Source organism: Puma concolor, chromosome C1 (assembly GCF_028749965.1).
Source record: "Puma concolor isolate L17-30 chromosome C1, mPumCon1.1.hap2, whole genome shotgun sequence".
Lineage (NCBI taxonomy): Eukaryota > Metazoa > Chordata > Mammalia > Carnivora > Felidae > Puma > Puma concolor.
The window spans coordinates 86,848,467-86,874,868 of NC_141674.1; the positions used below are offsets into that span (position 1 = coordinate 86,848,467).

Sequence of the window (26,402 nt, forward strand, 5' to 3'; positions counted from 1 at the left end):
TACTCTTTGAAGGGACGAGGATTAAAGCTTAAACCGGGTCTAAGGATGAGGTGAGAGGAGAGCAGCCCACACAAATCTGGTAGTTTTTTTTCTCCTGAGAACTTAAAAAAAACAATCTGTACTCTCAGAAAAGAAAGGAAACAGTAAGTAGGAGCTTTTCCCCTACACTGTCCATGGTACTCTGTCTTTGGTGTAGAGCAAAGTGAAAGTCAACCCGTTATTTATTTCTGTAGCACACTTATTTTTTTTTTAATTTTTTTAACGTTTTTTATTTATTTTTGAGAGAGAGAGAGACAGAGTGTGAGCGGGGGAAGGGCAGAGAGAGAGGGAGACACAGAATCTGAAGTAGGCTCCAGGCTCCGAGCTGACAGCACAGAGCCGGACGCGGGGCTCAAACCCATGAACCGTGAGATCATGACCCAAGCCGAAGTCGATGCTTAACCGATGCTTAACCGATGCCCAGGTGCCCCGATTTCTGTAGCATATTTAAATACAGTATTGGATTTATATAATCATTAAGAAGTAGAGATCATAACTCAGGTATGACTGCATCTTTTTTTCCCCTCTTTTCACTTAATTTAAGTAGCTTCGTATTCTTGTTTTATGTTTTAATGTTTATTTATTTTTGAGAGAGTGAGAGAGAGTGTGGAGATCTGAAGCAGGCTCTGCATTGACAGCGGAGAGCCCAATGCAGGGCTCGAACTCAAAACCTGTGAGATCATGACCTGAGCCAAAGTCAGACACTCAACCGACTGAGCCCCCCAGGCACCCTTAGAAATCCATTGACTAAAAAAAAAAAAAAAAAAAAGAAAAGAAAAAAAAAAGAAATCCATTGACTTTTAATGTAACTTTTGAATAGGAAGCAGTTGACTATAAACAAGATCTTGAAATGAGATTATTTGGGATTAACTAAGTATTTCTATATCTAACTTAAAAGCTTATTTTATTTTTATGTTTAATTTATTTTTATTTTTTAATTAAAAATTTCCTTAAAAATATTTATTCATTTTTGAGAGAGGGAGAGAGACAGAGCATGAGCAGGGCACGAGGGAAGGGCAGAGAGAGAGGGAGACACAGAATCCGAAGCAGGCTCCGGGCTCTGAGCTGTCAGCACAGAGCCCAACGCAGAACTCATACCCACAAACTGCAAGATCATGACCTGAGCCAAAGTCAGATGCTTAACCGACTGAGCCACCCAGATGACCCTTTTAATTTATTTTTAAATTTAAATCAATGTTAGTTAACATAAACTGTAATAATAATTTCAGGAGTAGAATTTAGTGATCTATCACTCACATATAACACTCAGTGCTCATCCTAACAAGTGCCCTCCCTAACATATTCTTGTTTTATATCTGAGTCCATGATCTTTTTCATCCTGTATTCTATGTGTCTGACAAACTCCACTTTATCCCATTTTTCAGTTCTTTTTCTCCAGTTTTACAGAATCCCAGAAATCCTTTTCTCCAGTTAAAATACTATCATTAGTGGGGCACCTGGGTGGCTCAGTCAGTTGAGCATCCGACTTTGGCTCAGGTCATGATCTCATGGTTCATGAGTTCGAGCCCTGTGTTGGGCTCTGGTCTGACAGCTCAGAGCCTGGAGCCTGCTTCGGATTCTGTGTGTCCCTCTCTCTCTACCCCTCCCCCACTTGTGTTCACTTTCTCTCTCTCTCTCCCCAAAATAAAAATAAACATTAAAAAAATTAAAAAAAATACTATTATTAGTAGCATTATTTCTAATGTCATTTTGAACTTCTTTATTCCAGCACACTCTGCAGGGTGAAACCTTAAGAGAAGCCATAGAGAATGAATGACTGGTATTCAGCCAAGCTTTGCCTATGTCTTTCCATGACCAAAAACAATTAGGTGAAAAGGGGAAAAATGCAATTGGCTATTGTTTTATCTGCCTGGTCCCAAACAATCCATATGAATATTTGAGAATTTTTTTTTTTTTTTTTTGTACAGTGATGGTTGCATTTTCATTATGTAGCCATAGCAAAAGTTTTCAGTGAGAAAGTTTCATTTCAGAAACAAATGAGGTCAATGGCTTCTTGTTTTAGGAAGGGGGGTAGCGGGGACATTGGAGTAAGAGGAAGTCCTATGTCAGAGGGCTCTACACACACTTTCCTGAAATACGTTGGCTATATGTAAATGTAATCTGTTATTTTAACTATTCATAATAGCTGTGTTTTGTCCTTTCTCCCATTAAATTATAAAATTGATGATATAAATATGGTGAATCTTTATTTTTCAAAGATTCCTCCCTACGTCTGTAATAGATTGCATTTTATTCTTTCCAAAGGTCTCAAAAACTACCGGATTATTGTTAAAAAACAAACACGTTTTGGAAGACTACTGACCAGTAGCCAGAAGGAAGGTCCTGAGTCATCGAAGTGTTCTCCAGCTGGCAAAGGAGTATGAAAACCCCTGGCCAGATCTGTCCTTGCTGGAGCATCGAGGTAAGTCAGGGAAAAACATTCATGGTACCCGGCAAGAAATGAAATGGTAAACATCATGCAGTGCATTTCTGTGCCTCAGATAGAAGCTTCATATTCAAAAGATACGGGAACTTCATTTTTCTTCTCCTTCCCCAGCTTGTGTATTTCAGTTTTGTATTGAAATGTTTGCTTGATTCATAAAATATTTAAGGACTATATAAAGAAGAAAGACTCAGGAATCAAAGGCAAGTGACCTAACACAACTTCCGTGAGGTCTATTCAGGAAAGCAGGCTTCATCAAAAGCCCAGTGTTAAGTTATCAGCACTGCTTTCTCACCAGGTTTTGACTTCCTACTGAGTGCAGTGAGTGAAGGAACCCTGAGCAGCAAACATTTAAGGATTTTGTCTGGGCAAACACTGATCGTAAGGTTTTGACCTCTAACAGTGTCAGGCATATTGCCTTGATAAATTGTAAAGTGAATCTTCGAAGATAAAACTGCAACTTAAATATTCACATAGTTATGAATTGTTTGCATATTTTCAGAGAAAAAAATAATGCCATTTATTTTTCAGAATAGAGTACGATTATGATACCAAAATCTACAAAATGTGAAAGAGTAAAGGAAAACTATCAGGTGAGAACCAATTATTTTTATTCCAGAGATATAGGTAAGAAATATGAATAGATATGTATATCTACAGAAGGGTACATAAGAAACTAGAAACTGTGGTTGCCTTTGAGAAAAAGAACTGAGGGCCTAACAGTCAGAGATACTTTGCATAGTTTACAATGTTATAATATTGTAATTTCTTTCCTTGTACATATATAGCTTTTTTAGAAGAATGAGAAGTGCTTTACAAATGCAAAGATTTTCACTGTTAAGTCTTTATTTCCATAAAACTAAAAGTAAGTGCCTGGTCAATAGACTCTAGGCTGTAGCCATGATATCCCTTGATTTCGTTTACCTGATAACACTAGCCCATGTTTGTGAATTCTTAAAAACTCCCCAAATGATTTTACATACATTACCTAATTTGTAAGATCACCTTAGTATTTGTTACTATTTTTTTAATGTTTGTTTATTTATTTATTTATTTATTTATTTATTTATTTACTTACTTATTTATTTAGAGAGAGGGGAGAAGGCATGGGAATGGGAGAGGCGCAGAAAGAGAGGGAGAGAGAGAGAATCCCAAGCAGGCTCCACACTGCGGAGCTCAGTCCCACAAACCTTGAGATCCTGACCTAAGCCAAAGTCAAGAGCCCAGTGCTTAATCAACGGAGCTGCCTAGGCTCCCCTATTTGTTACTATTTATTATTACTCAGCTCTTCTAGTTTTCTTCCCCTAATATGTGATTATAATATTGAATTGCAGTGTTTTTGTTCCCCTGCACCACACAAAAAAAATACGATACTATTTTCAGAAGTTTCTAAGGAAGGTCTATTTGATACTTTGATACTTTGATACTTTCTTAAGTATTGGACCCAGGTGTAACAGAATTATAAAGCTCAGGCTTCCAGAACAGAGACATAACACTCAGGTGTTTATCTTGAGAGCCATATGGTTGTTCATCACAATTCAGTTTGATGTTACTTTTATCTTATCCCACTGAGCCCAAGACAGAGTGTTCAACAGCTCTGGGTAAATAAAAATATTAGTCAAAATTAAATGGAGGGTGTGGAAAGGGAGTGGGCCTATAGGGTATTGCAAAATTTTTCCCTTCCAAAACCCTTCTCTGCTGAGGGATAAGTACGTACCACTGCTTTTCATCATGCAAATAGATGACCAGATAAGGAAAAAAGCTATTCTCTTTCCTTGTATGTGCTTTACCGGATTTATAGACATATGTCAGCCCTCCTTTTTCATTAATGCTCATAGGACTGAATTTCTTTCCAAGTTATTTGATTTAGCAATATTGCTAAAACTGGTTATCAAGCCATTTTGTATTGAAAAGGGTTTCATGGATGGTGACTTGTTGTGAGTTGGCTGACAGCTGAAATGATAAGCCCTGTTCAGTTCTGCCTTTTATATCTGCCAGAGATTAAGGATACTCTGACTGGGGGTGCCTGGGTGGTTCAGTCGGTTGAGCTTGTGACTCTTGATTTTGGCTCAGGTCATGATCCTACCCAGGGTCATGGGATCAAGCCCCGTGTTGGGCTCTGTGCTGAGTATAGAGCCTGCTTGGGATTCTCTCTCTCTCGCTCTCTCTCTCTCTCCCTTTGCCCCTCTTCCCTGCTCATGTTCTCTCTTTCTAAAATAAAAATATAAAAAATAAATATCTTGACCAACGAAGAAGAAGACACATGTTTACCTTTCTGCATTCCTTCTTCTGTTAAAAAATACACATAGATCCAAAATGGAGTCACTTGTGCTAAGCTCATGTCACCAAACCAAGACTTAATACTTTTCTTAATGACAGCTTCAATCTCTCCCAAGAGTGGAATCTTAGGCCAGTCAATCTGGAATGACCTAGTCAGCGCTAGTGAGGTAATCTGTCTGATAGACCCCTGCCTTCCCCAAGGAAGGTGACCTTGCCTAAAACAATCCACTCTTTGCTAGAAAGTTTTTTGTCCTGCCTCCTTCTGCCTATAAAAATTTTCTGTTTTGTCTAGTTCCTCAGAGTTTCTGTTTATTTGCTAGATGGTATGCCACCTCATTCATGAATTGTTGAACAAAAACAATAAGATCTTTAAAGTTTATTTGGTTAAATTTTGTTTTTTAAACATTTCCAAGCTAGTTTTTAACCTCAGGAAAGAATCACTCTTATGTGGCTATTTAATACTTAATTGGCTACATAATGCAGCTATGTAATAGCTAAAGGCCATGTTGCACAGTGGTTAAAGATGAAGGCTTGGAGTCAAACAAACCTAAATTCAAATTTCAACTGTGCCCCTTACCACACATGTGACCTTGGGAAAGTTAACATCTTTAATATCACTTTTCTTATTTGTGAAATACATTTTGTTGGAAGGAATAATTTTTTTTTTTATGTATAAAGTGCATAGCACAGGGCCTATAATACAAGGTGCATTCAGTAACAATTCAGTTCTTGTTGTAATTAGTAAAACCTTTTTTTTTTTTGTTTTGAGAGAGAGAGAGAGAGTCCAAGCCAGGGAGGGGTAGAGGGGTGGGGTAGACAAAGGATCCAAAGCGGGCTCTGTGCTTACAGAAGAAAGCCCAACTCAGGGCTCGAATCCACAAATTGTGAGATCATGACCTGAGCCAAAGTTGGACGCTCAACCAACTGAGCCACCCAGGTCCTCCCTAAAACTTTTTTTATAGTTAACAACCACAAAAAAATAGGACAATTACATAGAAACTGACTACTTGCTATCTCCAACTACTCCCCCTCCCTTGTCCTTGAACCCACTCCACTCTGGCAAACCACTGTTCCACTGACACTGCACTTAGCTCACCAATGACATTCACACCACTGTGCACAGGGACCAGTTTTCAAGCCTCATCTGAGCTCAGCAAACAGCAGCCTTTGAAAGAGTTCATCTTGCATTCCACTGACTCCTCCGCTCAGGGTTCAGTCCCCTGGCCCCTTCTCTATCCATAATCATTCCCCTGGTGACCTCTTTCAGTCTTGGAGCTTGAATAACATGTATACACTGATGACCTTCCAAATATGTGCAGTCCCAACCTTGCTCCTGAACTCCAGACTTGTATATCCAACCAACTGCCTGCTCAACCTGTACCTGGATGTTGTAAATGTCATCTCAAAAACCCAGCAGGTCTAAAACCAAACTCCTGGACTTCCCACAAATCTGTTGCTCTCACAGCCTCCCCTGTTTCAGTGAATGACAACTTCATGATGCAGGTGCTCACCTAAAAGCTTTGCAGTCATCCTTGACTCCTCTTCTCTTTTCTCACACCCACATGCAAACCATCAAGAAATCCTATTGACCCCCACCTGCAAAATCAATCCAGAATTAATAACTTCTCAAGACTGTCTCCTCTGTCTCTCTGGCCTCCCTGACATTCACTTTGATTATTGTTGGAAATTCCTAACCAGTTGTCTTGCTTCCGCAGTTGTACCTCCAGACTGCTCTCAAAGAGCAGCCAACATGATTCAACTATAATGTAATCCATATCCTGTCACTCCTCACAACTCTCTCACCGCTGGGGTGCCTGGGTGGCTCCGCGGTTGAACATCCAACTTAGGTTCAGGTCATGAGCTCACCGTTCCTGAGTTCCAGCCCCACAATGGGCTCTTTGCTGTCGGCACAGAGCCCGCTTCGGATCCTCTGTCCCCCTCCCTCTCTCTGCCCCATCCCTGCTGGTTCTCCCTCTCTCTCTCTTTCTCTCTCTCTCTCAATAAACAAATAAATTAATTTAAAAAACTCTCCCATGGCTTCTGAGCTCACATAAACACCAGACAGGCCTGGTACAACCTGGCCTAATCTCCTGTACCCTCTGCATTGTCCACTCCGCTCCAGCCACACTGCCCTTCTTGTTTCTCCTTGAGCATGCTAGACTCACTCTCACGGCAGGGTTTTTGCACCTGTTTACCTCCCCAGGATGGCCTCCCACGGATATCCACTCATCAGTCTCTTCTCTTCTTCTAGTCTGTTCAAATGCGCTTTGTCGGTGTGGTAATTCTGACCAACATATTTAAATTTACAGTCTCCGTTTGCTTTGTACCTTTGTTCTTGCTTTAGTTTTCTTCATAGTACTTTCACATATTTTACTTCTTTCTTTTATTTATTTCTCTCTTCTCCACATAAATGTAGTCCATGACGTCCGGGATGGTTGGTCGACGGGTGCACTCCTGTATCCTTGCGCAATGCACGTACTCACCAGGTACTTCCATAAGAAGACTAAATCACTACTTCGTAAGTATTTGTTTGGGAGAATCCGCTTCAGAAAATACATTTCCTGCCATATATGGTATGAAAGCCTACTGTGCAGAGTCAGGAATCTGGATTCTGATTTTGACTGGGCCTCCCATGAACTGGACCTTAGAAGAGGTTCCACCTCTGAGCCTTATTTTCCTAATCTTTAAAACCTATCTCTCAGAGCTATTATACAGTGTTGAAATTTAAGGTTATTTCAGGGAGTTCAGTCCCATGTTTGCACAAAGAAGGAATTTAATCACCCCTTTTACAAGCCACCACCCCTCCCCCCCCCCCCCCCCCCCCCCCCGCCCCGCCGCTGCCCCACAGCCCATATACTCCCAATTAAGGTTTTATACCAACCTTACCTTAAGAACATTAGGTTCCACTTGAAACATTTTTTTTTAATTGTCACTGAAATAAATTCCCAATTAGGTGAACATTTTACCTAAAAGATGGGAGGCAATAAAGAGGCTCTAACAGAATCAGGGTTCATCATCTTTTAGTGTGTAAGTAAACAAAATGGGAGAGGGGCCTTACACGCCTTCCTTCTGTCCTTGCATTCAGATTAGAGTTTGAGGTGAGAAACAAGAAATGAAACAGACTTTGCATTTTTTTTTATGTTTGGCCAAGCTCCTCTAGTTTACATAGTCATAATTCAAATGATCATCTTTGAAGTTTTCCTATTCAGTGCCCTAACTTTGTCCCAACCAGGAAAAATCAGTAGCTGTTGTTTTGAATTTTGTATTTGTAAATATGTTGCAATGAAGGAACCACGGAATGCCCAAAATCTTTTAAGTATTTTAAAGGTACATCTGTTAAACTTGTATAGGTTTGTGAGATTTTTAAAACATACTTTTTGTATCCAATAAGCTGAGTAGTCAAGAAAGTAAAACCATACTGTTCAGACTCTTCCTGATTTTCTTTTCTAACAACTCTCCTCAAGATTTTTCTTATGTTCTGGTCAATTTGAGTAGATGCTCAATGGACACTTTTGATTGATTAATGTATAACAAACTCTTGACCAGGTCCTGGATTTGCATCATTTAGTAAAACCCACCTTGGAAAATAGTGCCAATAATTTATGCAGATTATATTGGGAAAAAAAAGGAATGTTAAAAATACTAAAGAAAACAAACTTTAGAAATGACTCTTTCACACACAAATATTTCACATGTTGAGATATTCTAGGCTCGTGTTAAGAGGATTCTAGTTCTGGATCTGTTTTCCATACGCTTCAGTTCCAGGTGACATGTTCAGCATAAGCTCTTGCCTGGTCTGGCTCATGTTGCTTCATACATCTCTCCTGAGCTTGGATCTTCATCCTGTTTGCTCTTCCTGCCCTTTTACCATCCAGTTAGCAATCCTGATAAAGCTTTCTTGTATTTGTGCTCTTACTCAAGTTTGTATGTGTGATGCTATCTCACTCCTGGTCTATATAGTCTATATAGTATATCATATATATATATATATATATATATATATATATATATATGAGATATATATGAGACATATGAGATATATATATGAGATATATATATGAGACATATATATATGATATTGATATATATATATATATATATATATATATATATATATATGAGAGGGAGAGAATTTTCTTTCCAACAAGGAACTCTTGAAGGTTTCAGGCATGGAGTGAATGAGACATTCACCTGTATGGTAGGGTAGGAGAGAGCCTGGCTGGGGCCAGAGAGACCAACTGAACAGTAAGAAAGTATAAAAACTTTGAACTATGGCATAGACCTGCAAGAAATAGTTGAGTGTTTAAATGAAGACATTGTTGTTTACAACTGTATTGTTTGCAATATTTTTCATTCTATCAGTAGGGGAATTGAATAGACCAGACAATAATGTTTTCATTTTTAACTTTGTAACACAGCAATAGGAAGTCTCTGACAGTGTGTAACACAGCAATCAAGTAAGAAAACTTGAAAGCAGTCTCTCAAAGTTCATCACCAGGCAATATCTTTTCCCCAACCTCTCTCAAAGCTCTCTGGAACAATAATACAATAATTTTTTTTGTTTCATTGGTACTTATGAGCCAACTTATAAATTCTCTCCATCAAAGATATTTGCAAATGACATATCAGATAGAGTTAGTATCCAAAATCTATAAAGTACTTATCAAACTCAACACCCAAAAAAACCCAAATAATCCAGTGAAGAAATGGCCAAAAGACATGAATAGACACTTTTCCAAAGAAGACATCCAGATGGCTAACAGACACATGAAAAAATGCTCAACATCACTCATCATTAGGGAAATACAAATCAAAACCACAATAAGATACCACCTCACAACAGTCAGAATGGCTAAGATTAACAACTCAGGCAACAACAGATGTTGACGAGGATGTAGAGAAAGAGTATCTCTTTTGCACTGCTGGTGGAAATGCAAACTGGTGCAGCCACTCTGGAAAACAGTATGGAGTTTCCTCAAAAAGTTAAAAATGGAACTACCCTATGACCCAGCAATTGCATTGCTAGGTATTTATCCAAAGGATACAAGTATGCTGTTCCAAAAGGGCATATGCACCCTAATGTTTATAGCAGTGCTATCAACAATAGCCAAATTATGGAAAGAGCCTAAATGTCCATCATCAGCTGATGAATGGATAAAGAAGATGTGGTACACACACACACACACACACACACACACACACACACACACACACACACAATGGAGTATTACTTGGCAATCATAAAGAATGAAATCTTGCCATTTGCAACAATGTGGATGGAACTAGAAGGTTTTATGCTAAACAAAATTAGTCAGAGAAAGGCAAATATCATATGACTTCACTCATGTGGAATTAAAGATACAAAACAGATGAACATAAGGGAAGGGAAGCAAAAATAATATAAAAAAAGGGAGGGGGACAAAACATAAAACTCTTGAATACAGAGAAAAACTGAGGGTTGCTGGAAGGGGTTGAAGGTGGAGGGATGGGCTAAATGAGTAAGGGGCATTAAGGAAGGCACTTGTTGGGATGAGCACTGGGTGTTATACATGGGGGATGAATCACTGGAATCTGTTCCTGAAATTGTTATTGCACTAACGATTATGATAACTAACTTAAATGTAGATTTTTTTAAAAAAGCATTATGGAATCTACAAAAAAGTTACAGATGATTGAACAGAAGAACAAATGATTGTATTTCTATATATTTGCAATGAACAATGGGAAATTTAAAAATTAAATAAATAAATTCTCTCCACCAATGCATCTGCCCCCTGCCGGCCTGGGTTGGCTACCACCCCTATATATTCCCATAGTACTCTGTTTTTCTCTCTATCCTAGGACCTATGATGCCATTTTCCGAGTCCACAGTCTTTATCTGCAGTTCTGAAAAACAAAGTTTATTTTATGATTAGTGCCAAACCTTATTTGGCAGCAAAACCTGACCTGAACTGGCATGAAGCTATTTATGTTATGTTTTACTCCAGAAATGTTACAGTATATGCTTGCAGAAGGCTGCCCTAGGCTCTGTCAGGGGTGTTGCATATTAAATGTTATATATTTTTTTAGTTTTCTAAAAATCCATGAAGAGTGTTGGTTCTGAAACACTGGTGGCCCAAGTGCTTTGGATCGAGACCAGTGGAGCTGCACTGTCGCCTGATTGCTGGTCTGTGTCCCCATCAGAGTGTGAGGCCTCGGTTCCTTATACCTGCCTGGTGTCTAGTGGGTCCCAACAAATATAAATAAAAAAGTCCGTGAATATTTGCTCTCAATTTAACGTATTTAAATTTAATGACTTTCTTCTATTCATATTTTTTAAATGTTAACTACTTTGAGAAAGAAGAGTTAGGGCTGGGGCTCCTGGCTGGCTCAGTTGGTACAGCATGTGACTCTTGATCTCAGGGTTTGAGCCCCACGTGGAGCACAGAGGTTCCTTAAAGAAAAAATGAAAAGGGCAAACAGTCCTTTTTGAAAAAATTTTTTAAGTGAAAACACAAATATTTGGCCAGATTGAAAAATCCACAACCGAACCAAGAATAATATCATGTTTCCTGGTGTTTAGATTTGTGTTTTCTTATGTAGATAAGACTAATATTATAAAGGCCAGATAACTCAAAGGCCAAGAGAAACAACTTTCTTTAAAATGCTATTGAAATCTTACTAGCTAAAAAGCTAAAAAAAGTATCATAATGTAGGCAAGGATATAGCGAAACGGGCATTCTCCAACGATGCAAGTAGAAGTATGGACTGTTAGAGTGTATCTAGAAAGCCCGTTACAATACAGATCAAGAAGGTTAAAAAATTTACATCTGCAGTAAATAATAGAATATTTAGCACATATTACCTAAGAAACATTTATATTCTTGAGGCATATCAGTTTGGTTATTTCTTTAGGAGATTCCAGCAGACTAGCTGCATCCCTGAAAGTAGCCAATATTTAGTTTTATAAGGCCTGCTATGTTAATATTTTTATATGGAATGTTTTTAAAGCTTTCTTTTGTTCAAACACCTTTTTAAAATGTTACAGCTCCTATTCTGTCTTGTTTAAACATGTGTAAGTACATGACAAGGTAATTTAAAAATTTCTCATACGTGGGGCACCTGGGTCGTTCGGTCGGTTGAGCATCTGACTCTTGATTTTGGCTCAGGTCATGATCCCAGGGTCATGGGATCAAGCCCCGTTTCGGGCTCCACGGTAAGCTTAACATTCTGTCTCTCTTCCTCTGCCCCTCTTTTCTGGAGTGTGCTCTCTCTCTCTCAAATTAAAAAAAAAAAAAGTCTCTCATATGTAGTGTGTTTTGTTGGTTTCGGTTAATAATTCTATACTCTATTACAATGCATAGTAATTTTTTTCCTTTTTTTTTTCACTTAACCGCAAATTCATAGTAATTTCGAACACCCTATCAAAACAGTGTGGGCAGTGCATAGTAACCTGCACGTTGTATTAAATAAAGCTCTTATAGAAAAACAAGAGCTACTGTATGTTGACTAAATAGGAATTTTCATATGGGAATTTGAGAGTTCCACAAACATTGGAAGTGTTGGGAGATTAAAGATCCAGGAAGCTGTTGCCACTAATCTCAGCTTGCATTGCACAGGTAGTTGGCTCCCCAAACTTTCTTGGGAGCCTCCATTTCCCTCAGTCTCCAGGAAGTTCTACCAGCTATATAAGCTTGCAGCATTACAACAGATCATTCTCAAGCAGCTACCACTAGCCATCTCCATTGTCTATGGAACCAAAGACGGTAATTTGCTGGAATTCATCCATAAGCTGCCGTGAACCTCTTGTCTATTGTCAGCCCACATGTCTATCTGTCACTGCCCTGCTTGAATAATAGCTTCTACTCCTTCCCTTTCCAATGTCACATAAGTGCCTGTTCCTGGCAGACTCTGACCTGGAACCAACTGGGGAGGAGGATTCTGGGAACTATGGTTCTGTTTTTCTTCTGAAATGCATGGATCATAAATGGGAAAGCAGTGATGCCAAGTTGACAGTAAATGATCACGTTTGTTTCAGTGTCGATGACAACTAGATGGTATTTTTCTTTGCTGATTTTCCATTCTATTAGTATTCTTTCAGTCCAACTCACTATGTTATTAGTTGACCAAGACCCAGAAATCTCTCAGAAAGCAAGTAGCAGAAGTACAATTGAATTCATCTTTTATATACCATTCTGTCCATTAAAAATTATTGCTAGTTGGTTCTCCATTCCAAAATGTCTGATGCACATGAAGCTGAAGTAACACATTTTAAAATGACCATTACCCTTTTTGTGTAAGATAAAATACAATTAAGGAAATGAGGTTTTCACTGATATGTTTTCTAGAAGGGACTTTGTACCTAGCACTTCTATTTGGGAAAAATCTCTAACATTCTTCATCAACAATAGGAAGGATAAAAATTTGGCAAGATTTTAATTTGAATTTATAGCCTCCATGTACTCAAATTAAACTTAGTCATATACTTAAAACATTTATGTGTATTTTGAATATTTGATGTTTCTCTAATTTTTTCAACTTTTCTTTATACATGTTTCATTTGGGCTCAGAGATAACTTATGTATATTATGCATGAGTTTGTAGCTTTTTCCATATTTTGAGAAAATTTTAAGGGAATAAAATTTTGCTTCATAAAACATCCTGTCAAGATGTAAATAATACCACATAGGACATTTTGATAAAACACTCATGGCCTAAATTCAATAAAATAATAAAAATTTTATTAAAGTTAGAATGCCAGTACAAAAGTACTATTATAAATATTTTAATTATTATATAATACATTATTCTGCCTTGCACTGTAATTCAAAATTTTATACATATTTGTTGGCTCAAAGAGATATCTAATTCATCCTCTCTTGACATTCAGTTTATTGATATGATGTCCTTTTATTTCATCTGATACATTTTCATTGGATGTTAACTTATTTAATTATTTTTACTCTAGTTACAAGTTACTCATAATTATATCCAAAAACAACAGTTTTTCACAATCATCCTAAATACACATTTATGCTTCAAATGACACTGAAGTAAGGCATTAATCAGCAAGGCGGTCCAGGGAAATCAATCTAGCAGGACAGAATAAAATGAGCTAGAAGAAAATAGTCATAAGACAGAGATATATTGGCTATAAGTCTATTGCCATTATCTAAACAGGAGTTAATGAGGTCCTCAACTAGGAAAGAGATTGAAGAAATGGAAGGAAGAAACAATTGCAAGATGTAACAAGGAGGGAGAATTGACAGGTCTTGGTAACTGGCTGAATGTAATAAGCAAGAGAAACTATCAAAGATTATGCTTAGATATTTTTACATGGAAGATAATATAGGTGTGAGAGAAAGAGATGCTGAAATGGTAATGGGGGGTATGGCCAAGGCCAAAGGCAGCCTTTTGGGGAGTACCTAGCCTTGAAGACTGTGTGGGATGGTGATATGAAAGGAAGGAGAAAGATTGAAGAGAAGAAAAAGAATAATTTCATAAAATCTATAGGCAAGAATTTAGGGAGATAGAGGGAAGCAATAGTCAATGCTGCAGAAAAGGCTGGATTTTGGAAGTAGGAAATCTTTTGTGACCTTTAAGCGCATGGAGTTCCATAAAGGAGTAATAACAGAAACTAAATTTAAAAGGATTTAAGGAATGAGTCAGGGATAAGAAAATATGAGAGTGTTCTTTCAAAGAGAATATATAATCAGGTCATGAGAAGACATTGAAAGAACCCTAAATGCATATTTTAAGTGAAAAAAGCCAATTTGAAAAGACTACATACTGTATGATTCCAACTGTATGACATTCTGGAAAAAGCAAAACTATATAGACAGAAAAAATATCAGTGGTTGCCTAGGGTTAGAGGGGAGGCAGGGATAAATAGGCAGAACACAGAGGATTTTTAAGGCAGTGAAACTATCATGTATGATACCATAATAGTGGATACATGTCATTATACATTTGTCAAAACCCATAAATCATACAACACCAGAGTAACAATGTAAATTATGGATTTGGGTGATAATGATGCGATGATGTAGGTTCATCCATTATAACAAATGTACCACTGTGGCACAGATGTTACTAGTGGGAGAGTTCTGTGAATATGTGAGGGTATATAGGAATGCTCCATACTTTCCACTCAATTTTTCCGTGAACCTAAACCTATTCCAAAAAAATAAAGTGTAGAGGCACCTGGGTGGCTGAGTCAGATAAGCGTCCGATTCTTGATTTTGGCTCAGATCCTGATCTCACAGTTCATGAGATCGAACCCCAAGTCAGGCTCTGTGCTAACAGTGAGAAGCCTGCTTGGGATTCTCTATCTCTCTGCCTCTCCCCTACTCATGCTCACCTTCTCTCATTCTGCCTCAAAATAAGTAAACATTTTTTAAAAAATAAAATAAAAAATGAAGTCTATTTATTAAAAAGAATATGTAACCATTTTTCATTATATAAACGTCTGGAGTATATTCATGTATGCATCACTTTTATTGTATTATTTTATGGCCCTTAAAAATTACAACAAAATATAGCCATTTATTTTGGGGTCCAGTGAAATAAGTATAATATGATGGTATTGTTCTGTGGAACATTAGTAGCTTAAAACAATAATTTATTATGTTTCACTTCTCAGGGGGTTAACAGACAGAGCTGGGCACTTCTTAGTTGGGGTCAGCTGAGGCTGGAGTCATTTGAAAGCTTCTTTGAAACTCACATGTCTTGCTCCTGGGCTGAGATTTCTCCAACAGCTGGGGACTAGTAGGGCATTTCTGTCTTCTCTTCTTGTGGCCACTCTACATGTCTGACTTTGGCTTCATACAGCAAAACAACTTAAACAGTAAGCATTCTAAGAGATTCAAGCAGAGGGTTCAAGACCTGGGAGCTAGTGTTGGAAGTCATGCAGCATCAATTTCACCATATTCTTTTAGGCAAAGATGTCACAAACCAGCCCAGATTCAAGGGAGTAGACACAGAAAAGGAAAAAAAAACTGATAGTAGCCATCCTGGAAACAAGCTACAATTTATTTGGAAGATAGACACACACAATATAGAGAGGTGAATATATATTTTCCTACAAAGTATTAAAAAATAGTGACAATGAAGATCCAAGTATAAAATAATATGTAACAGTAAGACCTTAATTAAGAATAAAGGTGGCAAATAAGATGAACTCCTAGAGGTCTAATCGAAGACATTGAATTATTTTAGCAAAGCTTCTCGAGGTTGAGGACCTAATAATTGCACGACCTTTGAGATGCCTAAATTAAGTAAGTCATTCTGAACTATCTGCACGCCCGATAACTAAACCCTAATAACTCTGAACTTCTCAGTTCAAGAACTAAGTTCCAGAATATTTTTGGCCCAGTATCATCTATCAAATTCTTAAGGCACCTCTGTTTTCCCAGTGTCTTCCATTTCTTCAGCCCTTGAAGTCTTCTTCCCCTACACATCAGCAGCATGTTGGAAAATCCATTAAAAAATTTTTTTTAAATCTATGTAGTTCTGATTCTGTAGTTAATTATTATTTTGATAAGCTTGAAACCTTTTAATACTGAATGGCCGAAAAATATCTTTTCTTTTATTCGCCTTTACTTTCATTGATTTCCTTCCCTTGTGGGTTTCTTCCTTCATTCCATTTTTGGCAAGACTTCCTATGTCTTTTATAATGTACTCTCTCCTTCCTTATTTATAAATCAGGTTAACATGCAAGTTGTTACTTCAATTTGATAAAACATATAACCTCTACCTTACGAAATATTTTGAATGCCTTAAAAACTTTGCCTTTGCTGCACACACAGGCAGAATGGAGTGATATTTTAAGATTTCCTGCAACTAGAAAGGTATGGAAAGTTTGACTGATTTATATTGTGTTCTGACTTCCTGAAGCAGTTTTCCTAATGCTATTCCATTTTACTCACACCATGAAACAAAGCTTGTTTTTTTTTTTTTAATCCAAATTCAGTCTTGAATTGTGCACTGTGTTTCAGTTTTGTTCTTTGTCTCTTAAGCTTAATTTTTATGGAGTTTTATAGGAGTAGCAATTTCATTTTATAAAACTTCTGTGGAGGGAATGATTCTGGAAACATTTGAGAAAAAGAATTCCCAGTTTAATTTTCAAAATTACCTTTAAAAATAAATAACGTGACTATTTAACATATATTTATTGTTCTATAATTGCATTTATTGCCTGTACCACAAAATGTAAGATTTTATCATCTGTTATCTAATTATTTTGAGTGTGACAGTCACATCTTCAGCAATAACAGTGTGTTTTCTTTGGAGCAGGAATCATATTTTACAGTTCTTTTGTATCCCTGAAACCTGTACCATAGTGTTACATATATATCTGTAAAAGCTCCCTTGATAAATCTGTTTACATCATAGTCTTTTAATTTAATTCTTATAATAATTTGAGTCTCACTTGCCTTCCTTAAGTACATTCTATAGAAACATGATAGATTTTCCTATGGGCCAGTTTAGTCTTAAAAAGCCTTACTGGTTATTCATACATAGGTCTTTCTCATTTGAATCTTTCCCCAAAGAATTAGAACAGAGATGGGAAATTTTAATCTTTTGAAAATCCTTTTCTCTGACATCGGTTTTCTTTATGGCTCTAGATTCAGGGAAATCTTCAGTGCCTCAGTTTCCTCAGTTCCCAAAGGCAGCTTATAACAGAATTAACTACTTAATAGGGTTGTTGTAAGGATTAAATGAATTTGCTCATGAAAGCGGAACAATTTGGTAGTAATTGAGCAATAAAGGTTAGCTGCTGTTATTGTTGCACTGTTTATTTAGATTGAATAGTTTTTATTCTTTGCTAATTGTGTCTTCCTCTTAATGATTTTACAAAATGCCTGCTGAAGCAATAACATTTTGAAAGCTAAGCAGATTGCTTTCATCAACAAGCCTGTTTCTTAGCTGCTTCCTGGGGGGAAGGGGGCAAGTCAGGAAAATTTTTTTCTGTTACCACTGTTTAATCCTTCCATCCTTCTTCAGCAAAAATTTTAAACCATGTGTTAGAGATACTGCTATAGACAAAATGTTTATGTCCTCCCACTCTCAAATTCATATGTCAAAGCTTAATCCCTGTTGTGATGGTATTTGGAGGTGGAGTCTTTGGAAGCTAAGTAGGTCATGTGGATGGAGCCCTCATGAATAGGGTTAGTGCCCTTAGAAGAAGATAGATGATTTTCTCTCAGGCATGTAAGGACACAGCAAGAAGGCTCTGACTGGCAACCAAATTGTCCAGCACATTGATCTTGGACATCCTAGCCCCCAGAAATGTGAGAAATAAATTTCTGTTGTTAATGCACCCAGTCTTTGGTAGTTTTGTTATAGCAGCCTGAACTGACTAAGACAGATACCAATTTGAATAAACACACCCAACTATGGCTTTGAAGATTTCACAGTGACAGGCACCTGGGTGGCTCAGTTGGTTGATTTTCTGCTCACGTCATGATCTCATGGCTCATGAGTTCAAGCCCCACATTGGGTTCACTGGCACACTGCTGTCAGCATGGAGCCCACCCAGATCTTTTGTTCTCCTCTCCTCTGCCCCTCTCCAGCTCACAGTCTCTCAAAATAACTAAACATTAAAAAATAAACATCTTGGCGCACGTGGGTGGCTCAGTCGTTTGAGCGTCTGACTTCGGCTCAGGTCACGATCTAACGGTCCGTGAGTTCGAGCCCCGCGTCGGGCTCTGGACTGATGGCTCAGAGCCTGGAGCCTGTTTCCGATTCTGTGTCTCCCTCTCTCTCTGCCCCTCCCCCGTTCATGCTCTGTCTCTCTCTGTCCCAAAAATAAATAAACGTTAAAAAAAAATTTTTTTTTAAATAAATAAACATCTCACAGTGAAAGCATCAGAAACACAAGGTCTCTTTAATGGGTTGTAATGTGATTTGGAATGTTTTTACATTCATGTGATCAATAGGATAGAGCAAACAGCTCCCTGAAAAGTCAAGGAAATCTTCTCTAAGCAATTGATTTTTACACGAGTTGACTCTTGAAGGTTAAATGTGCCAGGAAAAGATGAGAAAGATCATTCCAGACAAAAACCTATGAAGATGCAGAATTATGGAAGGGCTGGAAGTTTGAGGAATTGTGAGAAGTCCAGACCTGCTGGGGCTTATTATATGCTATACAGACAGATGTATAGGAGGCTTGAAAAGTGGGTGCAGTTATATTGGGGAGGACTTCTTTTTCTTTGTATGTTAAATCAGGGAGTTTCTATTTTGTTCTACAAGTAAGATCCAGTAGTAAAAACTCTTTTCAGTGGAGATTTTTAAAGCAAGAATATAACATGACCAGCAAGAGAGTGACGACAGCTAATGTCAGAAAGAAGAAAGTTTAAATACCAGCTCTAGCACTTAACCACCATATTTGCTAGAAAAAGTACTTAATCTCCCTTAATTTCCTCAAGTAGAAATACCACAGTAATACATCTTTGCTGCATATTGTGGGTATTAAGGGAGATAATGTATTTGAAATGCTTAACAAGGTACTTGGCACATAGGTGACACTTGAAAAGTTTCCTTAAGGCAGTGAGGAAGATAGACCGTCAAGTATAGAGAAGAGAAGCAGTGGGACCAGTGAAAAGGCCAATGCAGTAGACCTTGAGGGCATAGACTTTAGCTTAGAATTGGGGATGGTGAAGAAAGGTGAGATTTCAAAGATATTTCTCTTCCCTGGTAAAAAAATGTGGTTGTTGCAAGTAGTTAGTGAGGGAGAGATCCTGAGACTAACACTGAGGTTTTTAGTTTAGGAAGCTTGAAGCACCAACATTTTAGGCATCATCCTAGATGCTGTGGATGAATAACACACATTTTCTTCTCTAAGATTCTCAAAATCTGTCAGGGAAACACATACTTATGTTAATGGATACATAATGTTTTTAATGTTTTAATGCTTTTAATGTTTATTTATCTTTGAGAGAAAGACAGAGCATGAGTTGGGGAGGGGCAGAGAGAGTGACACACACAGAATCTGAAGCAGGCTCCAGGCTCTGAGCTGTCAGCACAGAGCCCAACTCGGGGCTCAAACTCACGAACTGCAAGATCATGACGAGCTGAAATTGGACACTTAACCAACTGAGTTACCCAGGCACCCCTAAGGATTTCTATTGTAGGTGGGATTTTTGTAACTACATTACCCTTTATATATTTTTTCAAATGGGAGCAATAAGTTATTGAAGACACTTTGACTAAACTATCATGAAATAATGTGAATGCTATCAGATCCCAGAATTTATTCTTATTGATTGTAGTCACCATGTATCCTTACACTGAATTTCCCAGATCAGTCTTTCATCCGTAATATATAAGGCTAGCTCAAACATACATACCAGTACAACTTTTTAATGTTTTTAAAGGATATGATGAGAAGCATCTCATGAAGACTTAAGAGAAGCACTTTGATTCCTAGCATGATCTTGTAATTGCAAATTTCAGCAAATACCAATTCTTTAAATGACATAAGGTTGACAAGAAATGGAAAGAACCGTTACAAATAATAATAATAATAATAAAACCAACATGCAGTGACACGTAAAGAAATGAGACATTTCCAGAGAAGTAGTCTGTTCTTTTGAGAATTAATTTTCTTTCTTCTAGCTGAGTAATAAATAACATTTTCAGTTAATTGTACCTTTTACAACTTTCTGTAGTACTGATGTCTACATCACTGCGGCATCTGTATCCCGAGTACAACTCTTATTATTAACCCCTTTGAGGTTGCTGGTGGTTTCGGTTTCCTCATGTCCTTTTGCCTGGTACTTCGAAGAGAATAAATCATTTTCTCTGAATTTGTCATCTTTTCTACAATGTCATTGGCCCATCTTCCTATATTGAGCTCTCTTCATCTTTACATGCTGAATTAAATACAGAATTCCTGTTTGGATCTTATTTTAAATACTCCTCAAAACTTCAAGTCCTGTTGGAGATCTTAAAAGCATATAATAGTGGAGGGGTTAGATAGAGAGAGGGCAGGTGATTCACAATTCCCCGGGGGAGAGTGTTTCAATTGGGAAGAATATGGGGACAGACACAGAACACATAGTAAAAAGAGACAAAGGAGGAAGCAGAACCCCCAGAAATGAGTCATAAAGGCATAGAAGTGTGCTGCTAAATGTATTTCTTTAAGAAGTTGAGAGAATTTGAAAGTACATGTCAGTGAAAGGATGGAGGTAAGCGACTGACATTCTGTTGCCATGGCAGCCCATAAAGAAAGCAGGATAGGGGGATGCCTAGGTGGCTCAGTCAATTAAGCCTCCGACTTCAGCCCAGGTCATCATCTCACGATTCTTGGGTTCAAGCATTGCATCAGGCTGTGTGCTGACAGCTCAGAGCCTGGAGCCTATTTCAGATTTTCTGTTTTTCTCTGTCCCTCCTATGCTCACACTCTATCTCTCTCTCCAAATAAATAAATAAACATAAAAAAAAGAAAAAAGAAAGAAAGCAGGGTAGGACAGTTATTTATTTCCCATAAATAATTTGAATAAATAAATATTTGTATGGGATGATTAATTTTTTAAATTATTTATGAAGGGGAAAATTTAACCTCTAAAGGCTCAGATAGGCTTTCTGATATAAGAGAAAATATATAAAGATAAGTGCTTGGCAGGGGGACACAAGAGGGGCTTCTGAATGTTCTATTTCTTAACCTGGTCAGATATGTTCCTTTTGTGACCATTCATTGTGTAATACATTATTATTTCAGGCATTTTTCTTTATGTGAGTATTATATTTAAATTAAAAAGAAAATATTTGACTTCTTCTTCTTAAATCCTACTGGTTTTTTTGAGCACATTACAGATTACCTAAATCTCTTTATCATTTGTGTCATTCTGAAGAGATTTGGTGCTTTTCTTCTAATTCAGATCAACCCAGCAAACATCTATTGAGTGTCTGAATGTTCCAGATACAAAAGATAAAGAAGATGTACTTTCAGGAAGCTCACAGTCTAATGGGGAGGTGCGATGCAGGGGTGATTAAAACAACAGTCCAGGTGTGTAAATGGTTTTATGACTGCTTATTTACCTGTGAAAGCTTTTACTCCTGTAAAGGCAGGAGAAGCAATGGGAGAAGTCAGGGAAGACTTCTTTCAGAAGGTGTTTTTTGAGCTGAGGAGTCCATTCATGCTGAAGTAGAAATCTCCTAAGGTAAGAAAAGGCATTTCAGACATAAGCAAAAACATGTTTCACAAACACACACATACATACATGCACACATCCCCGCCCCCCCGCCACCAATATTTGTAAGGTACAAGATAATCAGTATATTGAATGAGGTGCCCAGGTTGTGCGAGGAGAGGACAGGATCAGTATTTATTCAAAATCTTGGAAGACCCTGAGTACATGAGAAAATAATGCCATTCTCCTCTCCTACAGTTAAAACTAAATTAAAAACTAAGCTTAAGCCATAAAGTAAGTGTAGGGAAATCCACAAAGTTCTAATTTTTCCACTATTTTCATGGATTTTAAAGCAACAAATGAAAACTTTTCCTAATAGTTTTTTTTTGAGGCATATTAAGAACTTATAGATGGTGATTACAGCTGACTTTTAGTGATGCATACCTACGATCCATGAGCTATGATAAACCCTTAACATAGATGGTTTCATTGAACTCTCCCTACACCCTTATGGAGAAAATACTTTAGTTGCTAGTAGTAGTAATAGTATAGGTGAAGGAGTGGATGCGTATACAGATTAACCTTCCCCAGGTCACACAGCTAGAGTGTGATGGGGTGGGCCGTCTGACGCCAGAGCCTGAAGGAAGTCTCTGCCTCAGCATCATGCCACAACAAATCGGTGTATTAGATGTGTTGGCAAGCACAATGTGTTTGCTCTTTGCAGTGCCACTTAGTCCTCGGATTCATTCACGGACTCAATCAGTAATCACTGAGTACACAGTATATGCCATCACTTGGCAGGCATTAAGGATCAGAGGTGACTACTATGGAAGTTATCTCTGTCCTCACGGAGTTATCATCGACGAATCACAATTAAGTATGATAAGAATTATGACAAGGATGGTACAAAAGAAATGTGGAAGTTTGAGCTGGCTCGGGCATTTGGGGGGTGCTCTCTGAAGAAGTGCTCTCTCTGGCTGAGATCTGAGGGACCAGCAGAAGTTACCAGGGTGAACCGGAGAAGAGAGCTTCACACTAAGTGGATACCACGGAGAGGGGAGCATGCAAATGCCCTGCACGGATCCTCCTTTAAAGAAGGATATGCTGCCCCCAGCATCAGCAGTGCTGGCAGCCCCTTTAGGCATTGCCTCAGCTGTAGAGAGATGCCTTGCCCAAAGTCACGTACACCTAGGCCACTCTGATGGGTCATTTCAGTTGCACAGCACCTGGCACGGGTGTCTGAGGCTGTGGGGCTTGCATCACAGCTTGCTTTCTCCCACTCCTGTTTCCGCTCCCTCCCTTGCATGGGTGTTGATTTCAAGGGCACTCCCTAATAAACATCCTGAACACTAAACTCCCCAGGAGTCTGCTTCCTGGTGAATCGAAACTGCGAAACTGCGTTACAACATGTAAAGGCTTTGAAGGTTCTTACAGGCTTTCAGAATGACTGTGGATTCAGTAGGAGACAGAGAGATGAACTGAGGCTGAAAAAGTGGGCAGGGGTCAAATCCTAAAGCACTTGGTGAACCATGCTAAGGACTCCTCCTAAAGGCAGTGGCCAGCAGGAAGCCACCATTGTAGAATTTTTAAGCAGGGAAGATAATGATCAGATACCATTTGAAACATACTTGAAATACCACTTTGGCCGCAGTAAACAAGGGATGACAGGGGTGTTCTGAACACCAATTCCTATTTTTCAACAGCCTTTTTCCTTTTAGATATTAGTGGTAAAATAAAGGTACCAAACTGTCTTTCTTGTCCTTGAATCATTGCTTTCACTTGCCTTCCCCATTATCAATAAAAGCTATTAAATCTGCTCCCTGGGTTATGCAACTACAATCCTATGAGATAATTTTGTAGCATTAGCTTCTTGAGAGACCTGAGGATTTAGGAGGTTACTAGTTCTTTGGTGATGAAAGCAAACTGTTGGGTGTTTCTGGAAAAGTTGAAAGTGATAAGTCACTGGAGACATGAACTTCATATGTAGCATGAGAAGAAAGACCTGTCCTGCCAATCATATGTCTGTGGTTCTATTTTCTTATCTTTATTTTTCATCTTTATCCCCAGGTATGTGTAATATATAGTTATATTTTCATAGTTCATTTGGGCAGAAATAACTTGACAGTTAAGATTGGATCTTTGGGGTGCCCGGGTGGCTCAGTCAGTTAAGTGTCTTACTTCCACTCAGGTCACAATCTCGCATTTTGTGAGTTTGAGCCCCATGTTGGGCTCTGTGCTGACAGCTCAGAGCCTGGAGCCTGCTTCAGATTCTGTGTCTCCCTCTCTCTCTCTCTCTCTGCCCCTCCCCAACTCATGCTCTCTCTCTCTCTCTTTTTCTCAAAAATAAATAAACATTAAAAAAAAACACATTTATTTAAAATTTTTTTTTTCCAACGTTTATTTATTTTTGGGACAGAGAGAGACAGAGCATGAACGGGGGAGGGGCAGAGAGAGAGGGAGACACAGAATCAGAAACAGGCTCCAGGCTCTGAGCTGTCAGCACAGAGCCCGATGCGGGCTCGAACTCACGGACCGCGAGATCATGACCTGGCTGAAGTCGGACGCTTAACCGACTGCGCCACCCAGGCGCCCCTAAAAAAAAACAAAAAAACACATTTAAGATTGGATTTTTTAACAAAGCTTTATTGAGATATAATTGACATACAATAAACTACATTTATTTAAAATATAAAATTTTGAAGTTTTATCCTATCTATTCCACATAATTATTTAGAAAACTAGATGTAAAGCGATCAATTAAAGAGTGTTTTATATGGGATCAAGCTTGTTACACAGTAAAAACCTTTATGTGATTACCTACCATATCAATTGTAAATATCAACAGTGAAAGTGATGTTCAACTTTTTAAGTATAATGATTCATTATTCCTTAGACTGAAGCATTGCTAGTTACCAAAGCCATTGTCCTTTGAATTTTTTTTTTCTCCAAGTTTTTATTTTAGTTCCAGCTGGTTAACATACAGCGAAATAGTAGTTTCCAGTGTAGACTTTCGTGATTCACCACTTATGTACAACACCCAATGCTCGTCACTACAAGTGCCGTCCTTAATGCCCATCACCTGTTTAACCCATGACCCCCTCTGCATCCCTTCCAGTAACCATCAGTTACCTTTGACCTTATTAACAAAAACAAGTGATTTGTGAAGTTCATCAATAAGCCTACATTTCAGGGCACATAAATAAGACCTTTGGTAAAAGACTCCTCACACCAAAAAGTGGCCAAATAACTTAGGAACCTGAAAGCTGAAGAGTGGCTTTATGAGATGCGGAAGCAGGAAGACAAGAGAATGTCTGCTGAATTTCTCTAACATGCTCAATTCAACTGGAGACTGCCCCTCAACACATACGCAAGTATGTTCATGCACATATACGCACTTACCCACGTGTATACAGCCAACATTACACTTCTTTCTTTCATATGTCACTTTTAGCCCAGATGAGTGCAGCAATCGTTTCACATTACCATTTTAAATGTCTGTACCTTCTAAAAGGGATTAAAACTGAAAATAGTTTTAAAAATATCATTGGAGGGGTACCTGGGTGGTTCAGTCAGTTGAGTATCTGACTGTTGATTTTGGCTCAGGTCATGATCCCAGGGTCGTGGGATTGAGCCCCTCATCGGGTGGATGAGGACGCAGTGTGGAGCCTGCTTGAGATTCTCCCTCTCTCTTGCTCTCTCTCTCTCTCTTTCTCTCTACCTCAATCCCTCTCCCCCACTCACACTCTCTCTAAAATAATAATAATAATAATAATAATAATAATAATAAAATTCCATTGGATTCACACTTCACAACTATTTGATCATGCATATAAAAATGCAAACCCTAGAACAGGACACAAAATCACATCTATTAACTTTTAAAAGAGTGTTTCACATGCAGCATGGTGATGTGTTCATAGGAAGCACTCAATGTATTTTTTCCAAGTGAATGAAACCAACTTTCTGCTTTGTAATTGCATCTTCTCTGATATCCTGTCACTCCACTTTGACATACCTGAGAAACCAATGTTATCAACTTCCTTCAAGATAACATGCACTTAATCTGACTGTAACTTTTGTAAAGTTTATTACTTAGCTTTTCGTTTCTAATGTGTGTGCCTTCCTTTATAGTTTAATTTTTTCCTGCTATTCCACATGGTCTAGAACTTTTTATATTGTCTTGGAGAAGGGATGGTGTCTATTTTCCATTTCTTAGTTTCTGGCTTATTATTTTGCAAATTTAACCATAGGCATGCCTATGAGAGAATGCCTTTTACTTCACAGTGCTACAGAGCCCAGTAACATATATGTTATAGTAAGTTCACAGTGGATTAAACCTGATCCGTATAATCTTCCTGTCAAATATGAAATGATGTGTAAATTTTCATATTGTGCCTTCACTAAGCATAAGCCATTGTTTTCTTTTGTATGTATTAACTCCCACACATCACAAGAATGGAATCCTCTTATCTCGTGCTGCCTGGGAATATTGTGGCAGCTGGGAGTTTTGTATGTATTATAGCTCA

General features: G+C 38.1%; 1 long non-coding RNA gene across 4 annotated transcripts in view; it reads left to right on the plus strand.

Annotated features, from left to right (window-relative positions):
• LOC147578204 (uncharacterized) overlaps window positions 1-26,402 on the plus strand; it is a 192,728-nt gene that overhangs the window by 134,758 nt on the left and 31,568 nt on the right. For 2 of the 4 annotated variants that reach the window (XR_015254929.1, XR_015254931.1), the window contains exons 3-5: window positions 2,305-2,461; window positions 3,014-3,075; window positions 7,179-7,563. This is a non-coding gene — a long non-coding RNA (uncharacterized LOC147578204). Of the gene's footprint in view, window positions 1-2,304; window positions 2,462-3,013; window positions 3,076-7,178; window positions 7,564-10,603; window positions 11,035-26,402 lie in introns of those variants that run through there. The other 2 variants (XR_015254926.1, XR_015254927.1) reach the window with 2 other exon arrangements.